General features: G+C 36.6%; 1 protein-coding gene across 1 annotated transcript in view; it reads left to right on the forward strand.

Annotated features, from left to right (window-relative positions):
* Positions 1-6377: 6377 nt before the first annotated feature.
* Positions 6378-20916, forward strand: part of gcgra (glucagon receptor a) — a 90366-nt gene continuing 75827 nt past the window's right edge. Inside the window, exon 1 of the mRNA XM_073849183.1 lies at positions 6378-6548. The gene's annotated coding sequence lies outside the window, so the exon portion shown is untranslated. The remainder of the gene's footprint in view (positions 6549-20916) is intronic.

The following is a 20916-nucleotide window of genomic DNA, read 5'->3' on the forward strand; positions in this document are numbered from 1 at the left end:
GTTTGAAGAAACAATACTGCTAATGGTCTTTCAACATTTCATTGTGACTAAGCGTATACGTTGCAATTTCTCTGTGTAAGGCTGGAGTGTAATGATGGACCTCCCAACAATTTTTCACACACAAAAATAAATCACACAGCAGAGGGGAGCAGATTTCCACAGAAGTAGAACAGCAGGGGATCTCATTTACGGCGTGTTTGTCACATGATGACTTTGTGATTGTGTGTGTTTCTATATCCTAAACTTTAGGTTGAAGAATGTAATGTTTACATGCAGAAGACATTATAGAGTTATGCATGTGCTGTCACACTGTATATATTACAGCACTGCCTATTTCCTTCATGCCCCTAAATGGAGAGTTGCTTTGTATGTATCAGTCATACACACTATCATATTTTAAAACAGAGACCAATCAGATTAAAGCTTTAGAAGTGTAACTATATCTCAGTAGTAATAATGTTTGAGACAGTTTTCTCAAGCTGTGGTCCTAAAATTTTTGTTTTAAATTATTTTTCAAAAAAAAAAAAAAAAAGAAATGTCACTTTTGTGAACATCTATCCATACACCTTTAACATTTTTCACATTATCACAGTTTATTTGCTATAGTTTGGAAAATGGTAATAAAATATGACGAGAACTCGAGTTAAAGGAACACTCCACTTTTTTTGGAAATAGGCTCATTCTCCAACTCCCCCTGAATTAATAAGTTGAGTTTTACCATTTTGAAATCCATTCAGCCGTTCTCCTGTTCTGGCGATATCACTTTTAGCATAGCTTAGCATAGATCATTGAATCCTATTAGACCAATAGCATCGCGTTCAAAAATGACCAACGAGTTTCAATATTTGTCCTATTTAAAACTTGACTCTTCTGTAGTTATATCGTGTACTAAGACCGGTGGAAAATGTAAAGCTACGATTTTCTAGGCTGATAAGATTAGGAACTACACTCCCATTCCGGCGTAATAGTCAAGGAAGTTTGCTGCCGTAATATGGACGCAGCAGGCTGAGTAATATCACGCAGCGCCTGAAATTAGTTCCCAGCTAGGTTAGCATTTGCACATGTGCTGCATGATATTACTGCGCCTGCTTCGGCCATGTTACGACAGCAAACTTCCTTGACTATTTCGCTGGAATGGGAGTGTAGTTTCTAATCTTATCAGCCTAGAAAATCGCAGCTTTACCTTTTCCGCCGGTCTTAGTACACGAAGAGTCAAGTTTTAAATAGGACAAATATCGAAACTCGTTGGTCATTTTTGAATGCGATGCTTTTGGTCTCATAGGATTCAATGATCTATGCTAAGCTATGCTAAAAGTGATATCGCCAGAACAGGAGAACGGCTGAATGGATTTCAAAACGGTAAAACTCAGCTTATTAACTTGGGCGGAGTTGGAGAATGAGCCAAAAAAAAGTGGAGTGTTCCTTTAAGCTGTGTCAGAACAAATTCATCTTTATAATATTCTCTATATAATTTGCTAGAAAGGTGTGTAAAAAAACGTGGTCAGGTCAAAGTGTCAAATGTGTATCAGTTTTACTGTTAGTCCACTGTGTGAAGAATTTTTTGGGTATGATATGTCATAGTTTACTTTTTTTTTTTTTTTGCTATTTTCACTTACATAAATGAACTATAGTGTCCAAAAATGATCTAGTGTCTGAATATCTTTTGGTTTGACTATATGTTTGATGTAGCAGTTGGACCCACACCGACATTTAGATAAGTCAACTATATCATTTACAAACACTTCTCAGGACAAGGGTATTATTCATAAATGTCAGGTGGTTACATAAATGTTGTTTTAATTTCATACAGTGCAATATTTACAGTAACCATTTCTGTTGGCCAGAAAATGGTTTGATCTTTTTTTTTTACTGTATTGTTTCATAATGATTTTGCTGTTAAACAAATGGCAGGTTCCACCGTGACAACTTACCTTATAATTTGACAACATGCGCCATTATTGGGGCGCGTTGTCACAAAAGGTTAATGTGTGTTCAGCGAACCTCATTATTTTTCTTGGGGAATATTGCTGCAAATCTTAAATATCTTTGTTGTAGTCAATTTTTACTGTGTGTCTTATATGAATTAACTTTAAAATTACAAGTCTATCTTAAAGGGGTCATCGGATGCAAAACTAACTTTTACATGTTGTTTGAACATTAATGTGTTTTGGTAGTTTGTGTACACAACTACCCTACAATGATAAAAATCCGCCCAGTGGTATTTTTTTAATCTTTAAAAGTAATATCCCCTTTTTAAAATCAGGTCATTCTCAGCTTCTTGTCGGTGTGACGACACACAGACAGAGGCCACTCCAATGATAGTTGATTGACATGAGCGCCTTACCTTAGACCCGCCCTCAGCGAGCTGAAACTGTCCGACTCCGATCGCCATTGTGTGACTCAGGTGCAGAAGGATACAAGAATCTCTCAGATTGAGCGATTGAGGTGTTTTGTTGTTGGATGTAATAATGAACATAGCAGTCGTCATTTACTCCCGACATCTGAGCCACTGAAAACGCAGAGGAAAAGTGCAGATCCCGATCAACATATGCCTCTATGTTCGTGGGAATCGTTCCTGATACAGCTTCACCTACAGCAAAAGTGAGTATAAGGGTTTTTTATGCATTTTTGTGAATGGCCTTTCTTAACAATGTGCTTGTTGCCAAGTTTCGTCCACTAAATGCGGCTAAACGTGACTAAATGCTGCTAAATGTGGCTAAAGTAAGCATTACTGTTACACTACTATTGAGAATTTTTAACCAAAGTATATTATAGACATTTCATTAAGACCCTAAATAATCATATGAACCTGGAAAATGGGCATCCGATGACCTCTTTAAGTATACTTGACTTAGAAAAGGTTTGAATATATTTGCGTTATACTTGTGCTCTAAGAATCTGTGTTTTACACTACGGGGACTATTACGCATCCTTACAAAACACAAGTGAAGAAGAAACCGAAACAACGGATGCTTCCACATGTAATCTAACATAAGCCTCAGACATAAAACAGCATAAAAAACATACATTTGTAATGTGTAACGTTATGGAATAAATTGTTGAAGATGTAATAATCACTGTCAAGCTTTAAGGTGTTAATCAACTTAAAGATATTTGTCCTTCTTTCCCCTTTTTGTTCAAAATGTTTGTTTTTTGTGTGTGTGTGTGTGAAACTTACCCACATTCAAGTGTTTAAAAAAAGAATGCATGAAGCTAGAAACAAACGTTTTTTTCTACAAGCAGATTGTTTATTTTTTTGTTTTGTATGTTCAGATATTCATATAACAAAATATATACAAATTAATACCTACATAGGGACATAAGAGTATGCTTAAAGTATGATATAAAGTTCACTTAAAGAACTGAACTAGTATACATGCAGTATAAAACTACTAAACTAGTAGTATACTCAGACTATACTTCAAAGTGTACGAAAGATGCATTAAACAGTATTAAATTGGTAAACTATCAGTATACCTACAGTATAAGTTCACTTTTAGTATACTTGCAGTACAAACTAAAAACAGATGTAAACTAGTTGTGTACTCAAAGTTTACTACTGGTATACTTAAAGCATACTTAAAAGTGTACTATTATATACTAGAAAGTGGGCCAATTTAGTCCCAAGGAGTACTGAAATAGTCAGAGGTGTCAAGTAATGACTTACAAATACTTCGTTACCTTAAGTAGAATTTTTGGGTATCTATACTTTATTGGTCTAATGTATTTTTTAGCCAACTTTTTACTTCTACTCCTTACATTTTCATGCAAATATCTGTACTTCTACTCTTACCTTTTTAAAAATAGCCTCATTAGGCTACTCCTATTTCATTTCATTTGTTTTAATTCCGTCTTGTCATCGTTCAAAAAAAAAAAAACCTATCCAGATAAATACTTATAGGCACCAACTTGCGGTTGAAACAGGTAGCGTAGTGCATCCCAAATTTTTTAACATTACCATTATGGCCTTTAGAAAAATGTTTTTTGAGTAATAATGTTTTTTTTTGTTTTTTTTTTTTTCACAATAGGCCCCTGTGGTGCAGCCTAAGCTTTTGTCCTTAATGGCATTTTTTCCCCTTACATTAATTTTACTTTTATACTTTGAAACCAGCACTTTTATACTTTTACTGAGTAAAAAGCTTGAGTTGATTCTTCAACTTCTACAGAAGTCTTTTTAAACCCTAGTATCTATACTTCTACCTGAGTAATGAATGTGAATACATTTGACACCACTGGAAATGGTATACTTAAAAGTATACTACTAGTACACTGATATTTGTATAATTACTACATATAGTATAACAATATACTTGAATTTTACCTAAGTATACTTCATAAAACTAGAAGTATACTTCTTTTTGGTAAGGGTTCCCACATGGAAAGAACCTATATGAGGATATATGCGCATATATGAAACCTATATGCAGTATATATGCACATATATGATAATATATATGCTGCATATATGCGTATATATGCCACATATAGGCAAAATTGAGGTGCATATACAGGCCATATAGGTCTCCTGTATTGCTTCTTTATATCCACATATAAGCCCTATATGTACATACAAGATATGTCTCCTATATAGCTCATGGCAGGATCTGGTCATTTTAGCTCATATCTCACTTTGGCAACTGTCATACATGCCTAGCTCATAATTTAATTTAACTATGGCAAATAAGTGAGAGGAGATGGAAAGCTATGATGTCTACACGTTTTCCTGAAACATTTACAAGGTCAATTCTTTCTTGTATGAAAATAGTGGAAAAGAAGCAAATGTATAACAAAATGGTTTGTCGTTTTTTTTATTTTGTCAAGCAAGTCTTATTTCCAATTTCAAATCACTTCCAGAGTCACATTACAGCTCATACACATCCACTGTTACATCCACCAAATGCAATGCAAAATGCACATCTATCAATTCAAAGCTCACAGTGTCACACGTGCTGGAGAGACAAGGAGCCAGGAGAACAAACGCGGGAGCAGGAGGTACAAATAAACACTATTTATTTACAAAACTTAAAAACAAAACAAACAGTAAACAAAACCACGATGAAACTTCAAAACAAAACCTGAGGAGCAGACAAACACCATGAGACGTTATCGACAGACAATCAAACTGAGGAAACAAACAACTTAAATAGGAGTGGCAGGGGGTGTAGCAAATTAACAAGACAGGTGAACCAAATCAAAGCTAATGGGGACAAACCAATTAAACACAGAACTACAGGGGGAGACAAAGGGAGAAACCAACAGAAGTCCATGTGAGGGGGGGAAACACTAGGAAACACTAGACAAAACAGGCTATAATCCTGACACATGGAGCTGAGAAGATCCTCAAAATAATTTTTTTTTTCCTGTTCAGTTTTTTGTCTTATTTTTGTTCTTGTACTATATTTTTTGTTCTTTTACTATTTGATTGTTCTTAAGAAAAAAAAAATCTAAATTTTGGGCTTTTATTTATGTTGTCTAGCAGCTATGGATTTTAATAATTTTACTAATATATAGGTAAACATATAGGTGAACATATATGTGCATATGAGCACACATATAGGCTATACATGCATATATGTACCTATATAGATACATGTATGCACGTATATATGTACACATATATGTACGCATACATGTGCATATATGTACATATAATATATGTCATATTAAAAACCTATATCAAAACATATATTAAAACATATATGTTTATGTAGGTTATTTCCGTGTGGGTTAGTAAGCAGGAGAGGGCAATATTTTGACAAAATTATGTTAAAAGGTGATAAAGATATTCATGAGCAGTATTACATAAGATATTAGACTATCTTCACCTACCTGACCGGAAGTAAGAACAAACACGAATGTCGTGAAGATTCCTGAAGACAAACGCCTTTTGTTCCACAGTTTTGTTTTGTTTTTGTTTTGTTTTTGCACCCTTCTTGAATTGTTATACCTTTTAGCAGTCTATATTACTCTATAGTCTATGAACGATTAATACAGTCCAAAACATGGCAATACTTTACCATTTTCAGCAGCAATAATCAGCAAAATATGCGAGTTTAGTTCGGTTCAGTGGCATTGTTTATGTTCAGTGCCGCTTAAAGTAAACATGTTATTTGCCAAAATGGATATCACCTCAATTCTTATTAAAGTAATATCATAATGTTACTTTTACATGAAAGTAGCTTACATTAGTCTCACTCTATTGACTGTATTAACGCTGTCATTTGGTTAATTGTATAATGCAGTTAGCAGTGGTCACTGGGCTGAGTGTTGACGTCAGGCTGATGCTGCAGATACGCGCTCTCTCTGTAGCTTCACTTTGAGCACTTCATTGTGTTCGTGCACTGGAACTCATGTGTGTCACTCAGCGCGGACCGGTCACGCCAAATCCGAAGAGCAGATTGATAGTCTCCGAAGGATTCATCTCACATCAATCCATTCAGGATTGGATTACGTGTTTAATCCTGCACTGGGATTCAGTTTTGTTCCTCTGAAGATGCCCGATTGTGGATCGCAGATTGGGGGCTTTCGCGGAATTAAACGAGCTAAAGGTAAAACACTTTTGATTTGTTTCTCAACTGTGACCTTTGGGACAAGTTTAATTTTTTTTCTCTGAATATGAAACTACTCCGTTTTGTTTCTTTTTTGATGTCTAAGAGCAAAAGGGAAGTTTAAGCAAAAGCGACATTTATTCTGAGGATTATAGGTAGGCTATTATGATCCTGTAGTTGAAGTTTGGTGGAACACCTAAAGTAAGGTAAATCTTTTGGTTATATCGGGTTACTCTTGCGAAAGACAACTCTTAAAAACAAGTTGTCTGATTGCTTAACCTTAATCTTATCAATGCAGGAGTTTGTGAGGATCAAAACACGCTATGTAAACATACACTAGAGAGAAAGCTATTAAATAATATTTTGTGAAATCTTATTTTTAGTATGCGTCGTGTGTGCTACCAAACGCGAATAGTAGCTAAACTTTAACGTGTCTATTTTGTATTTTGCACTTGAATTTACGACAAATGAAAGTCGTGACATTTTATTTGATAGCTAGTTAGAGCATTATTTTGTAGTGTCTTTCACAGTTTAAACTGAGCTCTGTCAGTTTTCTACCACGAGTGGTCTGTTCTCTCTCCCTGCGCTGACAGAAACCTGACAGGAATCACTGACAAGCCAGTTGTTGACATTTTATGTATCCATGAATTGAGTCAGATAGCCATTTAATCGTATTTTAATAACGTATTTGCTTTTGGATAATATTGTAATGTTACTTTCTTTGCCGTTTTAACACTGCGATAAAGCCTATTCCTAGATTTTAGCAAATAATCACTAAAGAAGCGGAGTGCGAGTTGAAAAACCTGAGGGATCACTTTTAGTTCAAATGTATCGATACATTTTAGCTGATCATTTACTCGCATGTGCTTGCTTGTTGTAACCTTTATTCTTGCTGTTCAGAACCTAATCACAAACGGTAGGTTGTGTTGTGAGTCGTCACAAAGTTTTCACAGTTGTGGTTATGGTTGGTTGTGTTTGTTCTGTTCGTGTTTTCTTCTGTCACTTGTCATTTTGCTGACTTTACACAACTGCGTTTTTTTTTTTCTAACATAGGTGTTTATCTTTCTTCCATATGTGACTCTGGACTACAAAACTAGTCAAAAGTCTTAAGTAGCACAGGTATATTTGTAGCAATAGACAACAATACATTGTATGGGTCAAAATTATCATTTTTTTCGTTTATGCCAAAAATAATTAGGTTTTTAAATAAATATCATGTTTCATAAGAATATTTTGTACATTTACTGCTGTAAATATATCTCAACTTATCTTCCACTTTTTGATTAGTAATATGCATTGCTAAGAACTTTTGGACAACATTAAACTTGATTTTTCAAAATATTTAGATTTTTTTGTCCCCTCAGATTCTAGATTTTCAAATAGTTGTATCTCAGGCAAACATTGGAACCATACATCAATTGAAAGCTTATTTATTCAGGTTTAGTGCTCCAGGCTCACGTATGTCATTGATTGTGACCAATTAAATGATGCACCAATATTTAGCCTAAAATAAATATCCGCAGGTAATCACATCTGAAGTGTAGTCACTTTTATACGACAGTTCTGTTAACAAGACTAATTCACTTCATATATTTCTTTTCAATAAATGAAAATAGTTCCAAAAGAAGTCAAAGCATCAAGCTTTTGCATGTCTCCTGTCAAAGCACAAGCCACTCTACAAGCCTTCAGATTTTCCTTCTGGAATGTTATAAACAGTGTGAAATGAACTGAAGGACAGTTCAAAACTGACAATTTAAGTTGGTGCCTATAGCCTTGTGGGCATCACACCGACAAAGCACCGTTGCACTTCGGGCGTCCCGAGTTCAAGTCCAGGCTCGTGGAACTTTCCTGTTCTTGCCCCCACCTCTCTTCCTGTGAACTAACTGTCCTGTCCTGATAAAAGGCAAAAAAAAAAAAAAAACGCCAAGTGTCTGTTAGCAGTGTGAAACTACAGTTTTGGAAATTGGCTCTAAAATTGGTTGGACCACAAAGCGCCATTGTCAAAATTAAATTGTTGCCATTTGTGCTGTTGCAACATTTTATTTATTTATTTCTCATCCATTTAGAATGATGCTTTCTGTGTGCGATACCTGTACTTTGTCCTACAAAAGCAATCAAAACAAAAAAAGCAGTCACTTGGGTCCAGACAACACTGGATCCACTTTCATTTTGCTTTTTATTGTACTGTATGAAAAGAAAAAAATCTGGATATTTTATCATAAAGCTGCTAAAGCTAAAGAAAAGGTGGCAGCATCCAGGTCTAAATTCTTCCTGAGCTGCATGCGTCAACCAAGCAACTGCCATTGAGATGAATGGGAATGCTAATGGATAGCTCTCTCCAGGTGATCAAAATCAGCTTAATTGAGCGGATAACCAGCCAAGCTGGCAACACTGGTTGCTTCTACGTCAGAGATGTGTATCTGAACTCAACATCTGCTTTGTCCTGGTTCCTAAAAAAACTCGCAATGATCTATAAAGAGTGAACACGTTTACTATGTTTGCAATGCAAACATAAACCCATCCAGACAGTTTTAATGCTTGAGGGGACCTGAAGTGCCTGTCAACCATCTGACGCATTCAGACGTTTACAGGTTCTTCTATCAGCTACAGCATCACACAGAAGCTGCTACAAGACAAGATAGGATTTCATAACAAGCAATTATGTACTAGAACAAAGGTCTTTTGGTTCACAGGGTATAAACCTCAAGGCTTGCTATACTTGAATAATTTTCAGTAATTTACATCTTATTTATATTCAGATGCTGGGATAGTGACAGTATGTGATACAATGATTTCGTGTTGTTTCACTCTCATTTTCCCTTCTCATTGAAATCCAGACCTCAACACATGCCCTGAGGCGCACAGACCTCGTCTTTTTTTGCTTATTATAACCCTTCAAGGCAAGTTATATCTTGCATTTGCATCACTTTTTGTCAGCTGAACACGACGGCTGAGGATGTGGTCTAATAATGCCAGCGTGTGTAACTGGAGGCCTTTTCGGTTGTTCTTTATATGGTCATAAATTTCTCCACATGCCCTAATGACATCATCCTTTTTCAAAGGTATAGAAGCCATTTTTATTTTCTCGACTTTGCCTAATTTAGATAACATTCATGCTTGGGCTTTGTTGATATAGAGAAATTAGAAAAATTAACAAATGTTTTTTATCTTATCGCACCCAAACAAGTTCCAAAAGCCAAATGTAAACCCAGGGCTTCAGATTAACACATGTGAGCGATGGCACTGGTGCAACAAAGTCCTTCAAACACTAGCAGGAGACAAAACACAAGTAAACAAACCCAGTGTGCACATAATTGGTCTGTGCTGTACTGCTCATTTTGGGTTGCAATCTGTGTCCTACTTGAGAGTTTTCAGCTTTTTGGTGGCACTAATGGAAAAGAGCTGGGCACTTTGTAGCCACACAAAAGTTAGTCACACCAGCATGAAAAAATGGTTTGCTTTTGTGCACTCGAAAAATATTTAGGCCTAAATTTGAGAGCCATGCATTTGAATTGCATATTAAAGGATTAGTTCACTTCCAGAATTACTCACCCCTGGAAAGTTTTTTAAGAAAAACATTCCAGGATTTTATTCCATATAGCGGACTTCAGTGTGGATTAGCAGATTAAGAATCCAAATTGCAGTTTCAAGGGCTCTACATGATCCCAGCCAAGGAATCTTATCTACCGAAACGATCAATCATTTTCTAAAAAAAGCTAAAAATGTACAGTGAGGGGAAAGAATTAGATGATACCCTGCTGATTTTGTAAGTTTGCCCATTGACAAAGAATTAATCAGTCTATAATTTTAATGGCAGGATTATTTTAACAGTAAGAGATTGAATAACAACAAAGCATTTCAAAAAAGTTATAAATTGATTTGCATTTTAATGTGTGAAATAAGTATTTGATCCCCTATAAATCAGCAAGATGTCTGGCTCCCAGGTGTCTTTTATATAGGTAAAAATCTGAGATTAGTCTCTCTTAAAGAAAGTGCTCCTAATCTCAGCTTGTTACCTGTATAAAAGACATCTGTCCACAGAATCAATCAATCAATCAATCAATCAATCAATCAATCAATCAATCAATCAATCAATCAATCAATCAATCAATCAATCAATCAATCAGATTCCAAACTCTTCACCATGGCCAAGGCCAAAGAGCTGTCCAAGGTCAAGGTCAAGGTCAAGGTCCAAGCTGGGATGGGCTACAAGACCATCATTAAGCAGCTTGGTGAGAAGGTGACAACAGTTGGTGCAATTATTTGCAAATGGAAGAAACACAAAATAACTGTCAGTCTCCCTCGGTCTGGGGCTCCATGCAAGATCTCACCTTGTGGAGTTTCAGTGATCATGAGAACGGTGAGGAATCAGCCCAGAACTACACAGCAGCATCTTGTCAATGATCTCAAGGCAGCTGGGACCATAGTCGCCAAGAAAACAATTGGTAACACACTACACCATGAAGGACTGAAATCCTGCAGTGCCCGCAAGGTCCCTCTGCTCAAGAAAGCACATGTACAGGCCCATCTGAAGTTTGCTAATGAACATCTGAATGATTCAGAGAAGAACTGGGTGAAAGTGTTGTGGTCAGATGAGACCAAAATCAAGCTCTTTGGCATCAGCTCAACTCGCCGTGTTTGTAGGAGAAGGAATGCTGCCTATGACCCCAAGGACACCATCCCCACCTTCAAACATGGAAACATTATGCTTTGGGGGTTGTTTTTCTGCTAAGGGGACAGGACAACTGCACTGCATCAAAGGGACGATGGACGGGACCATGTACCGTTAAATCTTGGGTGAGAACCTTCCCTCAGCCAGGGCATTGAAAATGGGTCATGGATGGGTATTCCAGTATGACAATGACCCAAAATGCACGTCCAAGACAACAAAAAAGAAGCACATTAAGGTCCTTGAGTGGCCTAGCCAGTCTCCAGACCTTAATCCCATAGAAAATCTGTGGAGGGAGCTGAAGGTTTGAGTTGCCAAACGTTAGCCTCGAAAACCTTAATGACTTTGAGAGGATCTGCAAAAAGGAGTGGGACAAAATCCCTCCTGAGATGTGTGCAAACCTGGTGGCCAACTACAGGAAACGTCTGACCTCTGTGATTGCTAGCAAGCATTTTGCCACCAAGTACTAAATCATGTTTTGCGAAGGGGTCAAATACTTATTGCCTTAATTAAAATGCAAATCAATTTATAATTCTATGAAATTTTTTGTTGTTATTCTGTCTCTCACTGTTCAGATAAACCTACCATTAAAATTATAGACTGGTCATTTCTTTGTCAGTCGGCAAATACAAAGTCAGCAGGGGATCAAATAATTTCCCCTCACCATATATGCTTATGCTAAACCGTTAAGGACTTTGCTTTTTAGACATTGCTTGTGCTTTATTCAGTATGGACTTAAAAGTCAGTGCATAGATGTGGACAAGAATCATTTATTTATAAGAATTGTTCTCTACCAGTTTGAAGGAATAGATGCAAAGTGTGCAAACCACACTACTGTGCGAACTATAAGAATAGTTCATGCTTTAATCAATATCCATGCCTCTATTCCTGCAGTGTAGATGCCGTGGGCTGATATATCACATTGTGAGGTGGAAAGCATCACATTAGGCCCGTAATGTGTGTTTTTTAGCACAGTTTATTGTTTCTCCCAGTCTGTGCTTAATATCAAGGATATATTTAGAGAAGCAGTTTACTCAACTCCATGTGCTTCTGTATTAAAAATGGAATAAGGTCCCCCATTTAAGACAGCAAAGAGGATGTTTTTAAGAGATCTTTCCCTTCTGCTGAATCATAGGACCAAATCAGGTGACAGAGCAAAAGGGTATGTGTAGAGGGGAAGATTTCATCCTCTGTACCATACGTTTTGTCCAGACACTGCTCATTTTTCCAATACAGTATGTCAAACAGAGAGAGCATTTGGGGCAAAGAAAAATGTCATGGCTGTATTAACTGTCCTTTGTTCATATTGCACCAAATTCCATTTGCATACCATTTTGTGTCTGAATTATGTGCATCTGTGCATCTCTCTCTCAATGAGTACAATGTAAACCACGAGTTTACTCAAAAACAGCAATTTTACCCTCTTGTTTCTGGGAAATATAATGTAGCGATTCAGTATTGAAGCTGTTTTATTAATTAAAGTGACAGGGCAGCGGTGACAAGTTTCTTTGCTCCTGGATGTTTGTGTGTGTGCTGCGTGATTACCAGTGTGTTAGTCAATGAAAGCAACACATTAATATAGAACGGTAATTGAATGGCTCTAATGCACACCAGTATTCAGATAGAGCATGGTGTGTGTGTGTGTGTGTGTGTGTGTGTGTATTGTAGATCCTAACAGCTAGTGTGTAGTAGTGGTGCCCTATTTTTTACGGGAATATTTTTCCCCTACCCATTGACACTCTGTTTCATGAGCTGAGAGCAGGGGTCTCCAAACTTGGTTCCTGGAGGTCCAGTGTCCTCCAACCATAATTAAACTCCCCTGAACCAGCTAATCAAGGTCTTATTAGGCATATTAAAAAACTTCTCGGCAGGTGTGTTGAGGGAAGTTAGAGCTAAAGCCTGCAGGACATCAGCCCTCCAGGACCGAGTTTGGAAACCCCTGGCCAACGGGAAGGGGTAGGTGAAAGGGTATACAATAGAATTGGAATTGAGTCTTACATCAGTACAATGCCAAAAGACGTAGAAGAGTAGTGTGTCAGTGTGGAGAGAGAACAGAAAAATCCATCACAAGATCTTGCTTCATTACTCATCATTTACTCCTTTTCTGATCTGACCTTTAGACTGAAACTCATTCTACAGTTTTAGTAAGATTTTAATTCACATACTATGGATCTAGTTTGAAAATGTTTATTGAAGTTGTGAGTGAATATGAGTCAGATTTGACACACACAAAAAATGTAATCAAAATTTGTCTTTTTTTCCCCCTAAACAAAGGCTAAATAGAAGAGACTGTGCCACATTTAGACATGTCGTCGACATTAAAAATGTACATGTGACGAATTTCGTTTCATTTTTGAAAATACTGTGATATGCACAACAACTAATGTATTAAAACAGATTCACGTTCATCAGTTTTGGATGAAGCTAAACCTCATTTTAGCTTTTAAAGATTAAAAACGTACATGTGGCAAGATTTCTCCGAAATGATATTATGGTGTTTCTTGCACATTTAACAACACTTTAAAAGCTAAAATGAGGTTCAGTGCCAAGTTGTGGAAAAATGCAGTCTTTGCATTGCCTTGCTTCCAGACCGTGTCAGCAAGAACTTGGTCCTTTGTTCACTTCATTTTACCGTGGATTTGTTTACAAACAAGGCACAATTTTACAGTTCGTTTCACAATTCGATTTTGAGAAAGATTGAAACTAAAAGACAATGCTGTGCCGACTATATTGAATTCGTCAGTAATGTTGCACCACACAAGTGTGAGTAACTGTTTACATAAAGTGGAGATTATTGCTTTGTCTGTTATTACAGATTGTTTGATATGTGCTGAGTATTTATGCAGGCTTGACCTGCTAAATCACAGCGTTGGTCCTTTCAGGAATGTAGCTTGTCAAACATACACAACTGTTAGCCAATCAAAGTAGTGGGTGTTTACTTTATAGTCTACAACCCGCCAATCCAAAACAGCATAGAAAATAGCCTATTACCTGTAAATTATTACGTTTTTTGATGTAAAAATCTTAATAACATTATAAGTGGACCTTATAGTAGTCTCATGCTCCTCTGAAGAGCCCAGTGAAAGTGGATGGACACACGTGTGTAATTACAGCCATGCTATTTTTGTGTGATCTGGGCTTAGTGACCCAAACCTGAGCAAATTCATTTGTGGAATATTTAATACCACAGCAGCAGTCAAATGGACTGAGATCTGACATTTATTCACGGACAAATACGCAATAAGTTTTACAAGTGCACTGACACCTCTTTCCCAGTGAAATAAGGCTGGAGTTCAACATGAAAACATACAAGACATATTTCTGAGAAAAAAAAAAAGGTGGGACTTTAAAATTAGATTTTATCTATCAGGATTTAATCAGATTGTAAAAAATACAACCTGATCTCATGACAAAAACTTACTTGTTGGGGTAGAAATGGCTGGGTAGTAACTGATTACATGTAATCTGGATTACATCTGGAGTACTTGCAATTAGAGTAAACGCAAACATGCCATTTTAGCTTGTTTTTCGATGTCACATCTTTCAGCTCTTTCAGCGTGAGTCATGTTTTTCATGGGAATTGTACCCAAGGATTCCATATACTAAGTCCAATTCCGTGCCGGCTGAGCAACCGAACAAGCTTTATATCTGGAAAGCGAAACAAATGGAGCTGTAATCATAACTATGTACGAAAACGATTACAAATGCATGCTGTTTTACCGCCTCTAGTGTTCATTTCTGTTAGAAACTGCAGTGATATGTACATATTGGTACGTATTTCTTGAGAAAAAGTTCCCACAGGTACATTTTCACTATGAGATCAGGTAGAAAAAAATAAGTCAAAAGGTATTTATGACGTCAGTTATTTAGATGAGGGGATTAAATCTATGCAGTTTTCAATAGAAATACTGATGCAATGCCTTTAATGTGTTGTAAATATTGTAAACGTACAGTGCCTTGAGAAATTATTCATACCCCTTCATTTTTTTTTTACATTTTGTTATGTTGCTGCCTTATGTTAAACTACACTGTAAAATGTAATAAGTTGACTTTACTTAGAAAAAGTGAGGAAACCGATTGCCTTAAAATTTCCAAGTAAAGTAGAGTATTAATGTTTAGTTGGCATTACTTTAACACAATTTGTAGGGACAACTTGTTAATCAAGTATACTTAAGTACTGTTGACTTAAAATCATTATTTGAGTTAACTTTCTATTAGTGTTCACATTACTAGGAAAATATTAGGAAACCGATTGCCTTAAAAATCCCAAGTAAGCTAAACTAAAAACAATAAGTTAAGACAAAAAGCAACAACTGAACTTGAGTTTAGCAGTTTATTATATATTAAATTTCTTCAGGTACTACAGCGTACCAAACAAAGTCAGATGACCCAACTCTGTAAACAGTTTTTTGATAAACAAAAACACATTTTTACTCATGTTAATCTCAAACAGCCTCAACTTACATCAGCAGCAGGTTGTTAAGTGACTGCAGTTTTGGTTTCAGAGATTTGTGTCCAAGAGAGAGAAACACTCTCTGAATAAAACCAAAGGTGTTCTTGAGCTGTGGAGGGTACTCCAAATTCAGTGCATATATCAGCCCAAAAAGTAGACACATGGGATGTGGAAGATTCTCAAGATCATCCATCACGATGATTCCTTCCAAGATGATTGCGGTGTTTGAAGCCTCCAAATGCAGTGCTTATGGGGAATCCTGGCTATCTTCTGTTATCACAGTCAGTATCCCAATGGAAATCTGGGGTGTCACATTCACAGTCCTAATTAAAAAAAAGGAACAGCAATATTACAATTCTTGTTACATTATAAATGGGAAATCTCAAAGTATATGTCACCTAAAGAATCAGGACCATCTCTTGGGCCATGTTATACGTACAACTAATAAAAACTGTTGTTAAAGTATATTGTAGAAATTTGACAAAATTAACAGTACAAGGGCTTGATTAAGAAATGTGAAACAAAAGCAGAATTTACTTATCTGGTCCAAATTAAGGAGTTGCCTAAAACATAATCGAATGCCTATTGGCGCTTTTCCACTACACAGTACCAGCTCGCCTCGGCTCGACTCGACTCTGTTTGGTTTTCCACTGTGTAAAAGTTGTACCTGTACCGGCTTCCAGGTACTTTTTTTCGTACCACCTCCGGCGAGGTTCCAAGCGAGCTGAGGCGATACTAAAATGTGACGTGAAAACACAGCAGACTGCTGATTGGTCAGAGAGAATCGTCACTATTCACTGCATCATCATTGCACACGCCAGCAATAGTATCCAGAATAACCCCGCCATTTTTTAAAAGTTTGGCCAGAGATTGCGTGACATATCAAATCCATTACATATTATGGCAACTCGGAAGAATACGCCGTGGTCAAACGAGGAGGTGCAGACAGCGGGTGTGTGTCGCGTAGAAGATTACATCACGGCAGTTTCCTGCAGCGTCGCTATGACAACCAGGTACTATTGTGGAGGTACAGGTACAACTTTTACACAGTGGAAAACCAAACAGAGCTGAGTCGAGCTGGTACTGTGTAGTGGAAAAGCGCCATAAATGTGATGTTTGTGTGGGGGTTATAGTAAAGGTACTTACCAGTGCTTTTGTAAAAAAAAGTTAGAGGCTTCTTCTCCAAGAATGAGTAGAAGGCCACGAAGAAGTGAGTAGAAGGCCATTGCATGTCTCATCATCTAGTAAGATCTGCAAGTAAAAGAATATGTATTATTATCATCATACATCTAAAATAACATTCAAATATAAATCAGTGAATCAGAGTTATCAGTAATGTTTTCGTCAGGCACTGCACACATTTGCCCTCATTCTTGAAAGTTTCATGAAAATATACAAATAAATTTACGGAAAACTGCGTAAACCAGACATTCATGAAAAAGCTCATCTGGATTTCACAAATGATTTATAAATCACAGATTTGACCATCAAACATGTGTCTGTTATTAAATCACAATCATTAAATAGCATGTGTGCCATTCACTCAGCATTATCTCCCTTTCAATAAATTGTCTATATGCAAACTGTGACAGCACTTTGGTGGTGCAGCGTTTTTCAGCTGAGATGCTGATATGGATTATCCACAGTTTAATATATTACACCAGCATCTGGTTTTGCATCTAGTTTGTTCTATCAACAATTACTGAATATACAAATGCAGTCACACAGGCAATATTAACCTCTTCTTTTTTTGTTCAGTAGTTGTGAATGTAGGATGGGAGAGTTAAAAATTTTTGCACACAATTTTAACTAAAAGCAGTTTGCTTAAAAGAATACAGAAACATTGTATATTTCAAACACAATTTACATGTGCTTGGAAGTAGGTGTAAAACCTACTAACATTTAGAAAACACTTTCATGAACCAAAAAATTTACATCAAAACGGAATGAACAACTTACACATTAACTGAATTTTCAAGAATGAGGCCATTCAAAACAAAAACTTGATTAAAAAAATGCAGCCAAAGATGCAGTGATTAGCAAATGTTAGACTGCTCATTTCGATGAACACAATCCAGCACAATCCAACAATTTGATAAAAAAAAATATAACATCCAATCTCGCTATGTATCTCTACTTTACTTACTCTGATTATTACATGGTCGATTACTGTATATTAAGCAACTGAAAAAGATAACAAACACGAGATGACTCACCTCTCCATGTGGTTCTCCCATGTCAGATGCACTGCCGCAAATCGACGCTACCTATTGGTGGAACTGTGCATAACCACTTATTTCAAAATACTAATTATTGTGAGTAAAGTTTAATTATACCTATTTAGTTTAATCACTTTCAGTGCACAAAAGTTGTCATTACTTTGTTAAACTTAGTAAAGTCAACAAACGTATTCAAAATAAGTTATAATCACTTACATTTATTAGTAAGATCATCAGTTACATTTTACAGTGTACTTTAAATTACTTTTTTCCCCCACATCAATCTACACTCCCTACTTCATAATGGCAAAGCAAAAAATAGGTGTTTAACATTTGTGCAAATTTATTAAAAATAAAAAACTGAAAAGATCCTGTTGCATAAGTATTCATACTCTTTTCTGGGACACTCGAAATTTAGCTCAGGAGCATTCATATAGCTTCTAGATGTTACTACACTTCGAGTGGAGTTAAACTGTGGCAAATTCATTTGAATGAGTATGATTTAGAAAGACACACCTCTCAGAAAATGTGTAACAGCTGAAAATGCATATCAGAGCAAAAACCAAGTCCTGAGGTCAAGATAACTGCCTGTAGAGCTCAGTGACAGACTTGCGTTAAGGCAATGATCTAGGGAAGAGTTCAGAATAAAATCTGCTGCATTGAAGGTTCACAGAAGCATGTAGCCTCCATTATCCATAATGGAAGACGATTGGAACAACTAGGACTCTAGAAAATGTCTGCCAGCCCCCATCCAAGCTGACAGAGCTTGAGAGGTGAGAAGGTGAGGCAAAGAATGGCAGATAATTGCCAAATGCAGATGTGCAAAGCTGGTCACATCATACCCAAAAAGACTTGAGGCTGTAAAGGTGCTCCAACTATATACTCAGTTAAGGGTATGAATACATATGCAATTTTAATAAATTTGTAAAATTTGCAAATCTGGTTTTTGCTTTGTCATTACTATTGTTTATAGAGTGTAAACTGATGTGGGGAAAAACTAATTTAAAGCAGTTTAACATAATGCTGCAACAAAACAAAATGTGAAAAAAATGAAGGGGTATAAATACTTTTGCAAGGCACTGTATAATGAAATACTGTAGTTTAATAGGTAAATCAACATGCAGACAATAACAGTCAGCCAGACAGCGTGACCCAAAAACGCTATTTAAATGTGGTAAGAGAACAAGTGCAGTTCCAAGAACGCCTCTTTCCCATTGAGACGTGAGAGTTAGGGGCCTATGATCTGATTAGAAGCTCACAGAGGGCTCATAGATACCGGTGTCATAAACCAGCACGTTCACGCGGTTGTAGGCCACTGAAGAACACAGTAGGAAATGTCTAAGAGTGCCAGTGCCGCACAGCCCTGTCACATCGGACCCCACATGCTGTCACTTCATTGAGGTTCAGATTAATGTCACTGCGTCTTTGCCTGTGTCAGCAGCGATACTCATGGACTACCGCTGACTCTATCTACTCTACCGTGCCATTTCTATCAACACCAAGTCTGATATGCCACAGATCAGACTCCGTGGCTTTATTCCAAAACCAACTGAGCTGATTTTATGTATGCTGTCTACAAAGGCAACATCCTACATGAAGTAATTGATTTGGAAAACTCTACATACGACAGTAATTCAGTTTGTCACAAAATATAAAAATATTGAGTAAAAGAGTCATTTTTTTAATCCACGTTTTCCCCGTAAGGGCGCGCCCATTTGTAAATTTTATGTCTGGCTTCTGGTCTCATCCACGTCCAGCCATTTTTAACTGTACAAAACAGCTTGTTTTGCTGCTTGAAATTGCAAATTGGTATCTTTCCATATTATTTTAATGTATTACCTTTTGAACACACTGGTTTGTAGTGCAAACTGTTTTACCATTTACTGGACGTTGTTATCCACGTTGAAGAATAAAGTGGATAGGATTGAACATTTTGTATTGATGTTATAGGATGAGTTGGACTTCATCCACCATATTGGATAGGGTGACCATACACCCTCTTTTTCAGGAAAAAGAGAACGTATGGTCACCCTAATATTGGATAAACTAATATGATATAGTTTATAATATGTTTATAAAGACTTTAGTTTAATGTTGATTTTAGTAGCTGCGTAGCTCTTATTATATGTGACCCTGGACCACAAAACCAATCTTAAGTAGCACAGGTATATTTGTAGCAATAGCCAAAAAATACATTGCATGGGTCAAAATTATCGATTTTTCTTTTATGCCAAAAATCATTAGGATATTAAGTACAGATCATGCTCCATGAAGATATTTTGTAAATTTCCTACCGTAAATATATCAAAACTTAATTTTTATTTAGTAACATGCATTGCTAAAAAGTTAATCTGGATAACTTTAAAGGCAATTTTCTCAGTATTTTGATATGTTTGCACCCTCAGATTCCAGATTTTCAAATACTTGTATCTCGACTGATCAACGTGGTATTCACAGTGTGGTCTTAAGGTTTTCTTCTTTGTTTTACATTAAAGAATGTTCTCAGTGAGAATTGTGTGCGTTAAATCATCCTCTGCGAATGTTATGGCGTCCCACAAGGTTCTATACTGGGACCACTTTTATTTACTTTATTAATACTACTCCTCAGGTCTATTAAAAAAAGTGTTCACAGGGTATTTAGGCAAACAAAAGAAGGTATTTTACTTTTGGAAAAACCTTTTGCTTCATGAGTGTGGTTATGGTGCTTAAAATGCTTCCTATGTAGGCAGCACACTTGGTTTTTAGAAAAGAGCCTTGATTTAAATCCACTTTCTTCCAGTATATCATGCTGTGCATGACTATCTCTGACAACAGTATGTAGTGGACAAGCAGGCACATGTATGATTGCTTCATGCTGAAACAACTTCAGCTATGAAAAGCACGCCTTGCCCAGAAAATTGAAAATACTAAAAAATGGAAATGAATGTTCATATGATTCATTGCTTTTGTTAGCTTGAGCATCATTTGCAAACATATTTACAATAGAAGTCGACACTGTAATACGCCTACACAACTGCTTTAACTTGA

This window comes from Garra rufa, chromosome 1 (genome assembly GCF_049309525.1).
Source record: "Garra rufa chromosome 1, GarRuf1.0, whole genome shotgun sequence".
Classification (NCBI taxonomy): domain Eukaryota; kingdom Metazoa; phylum Chordata; class Actinopteri; order Cypriniformes; family Cyprinidae; genus Garra; species Garra rufa.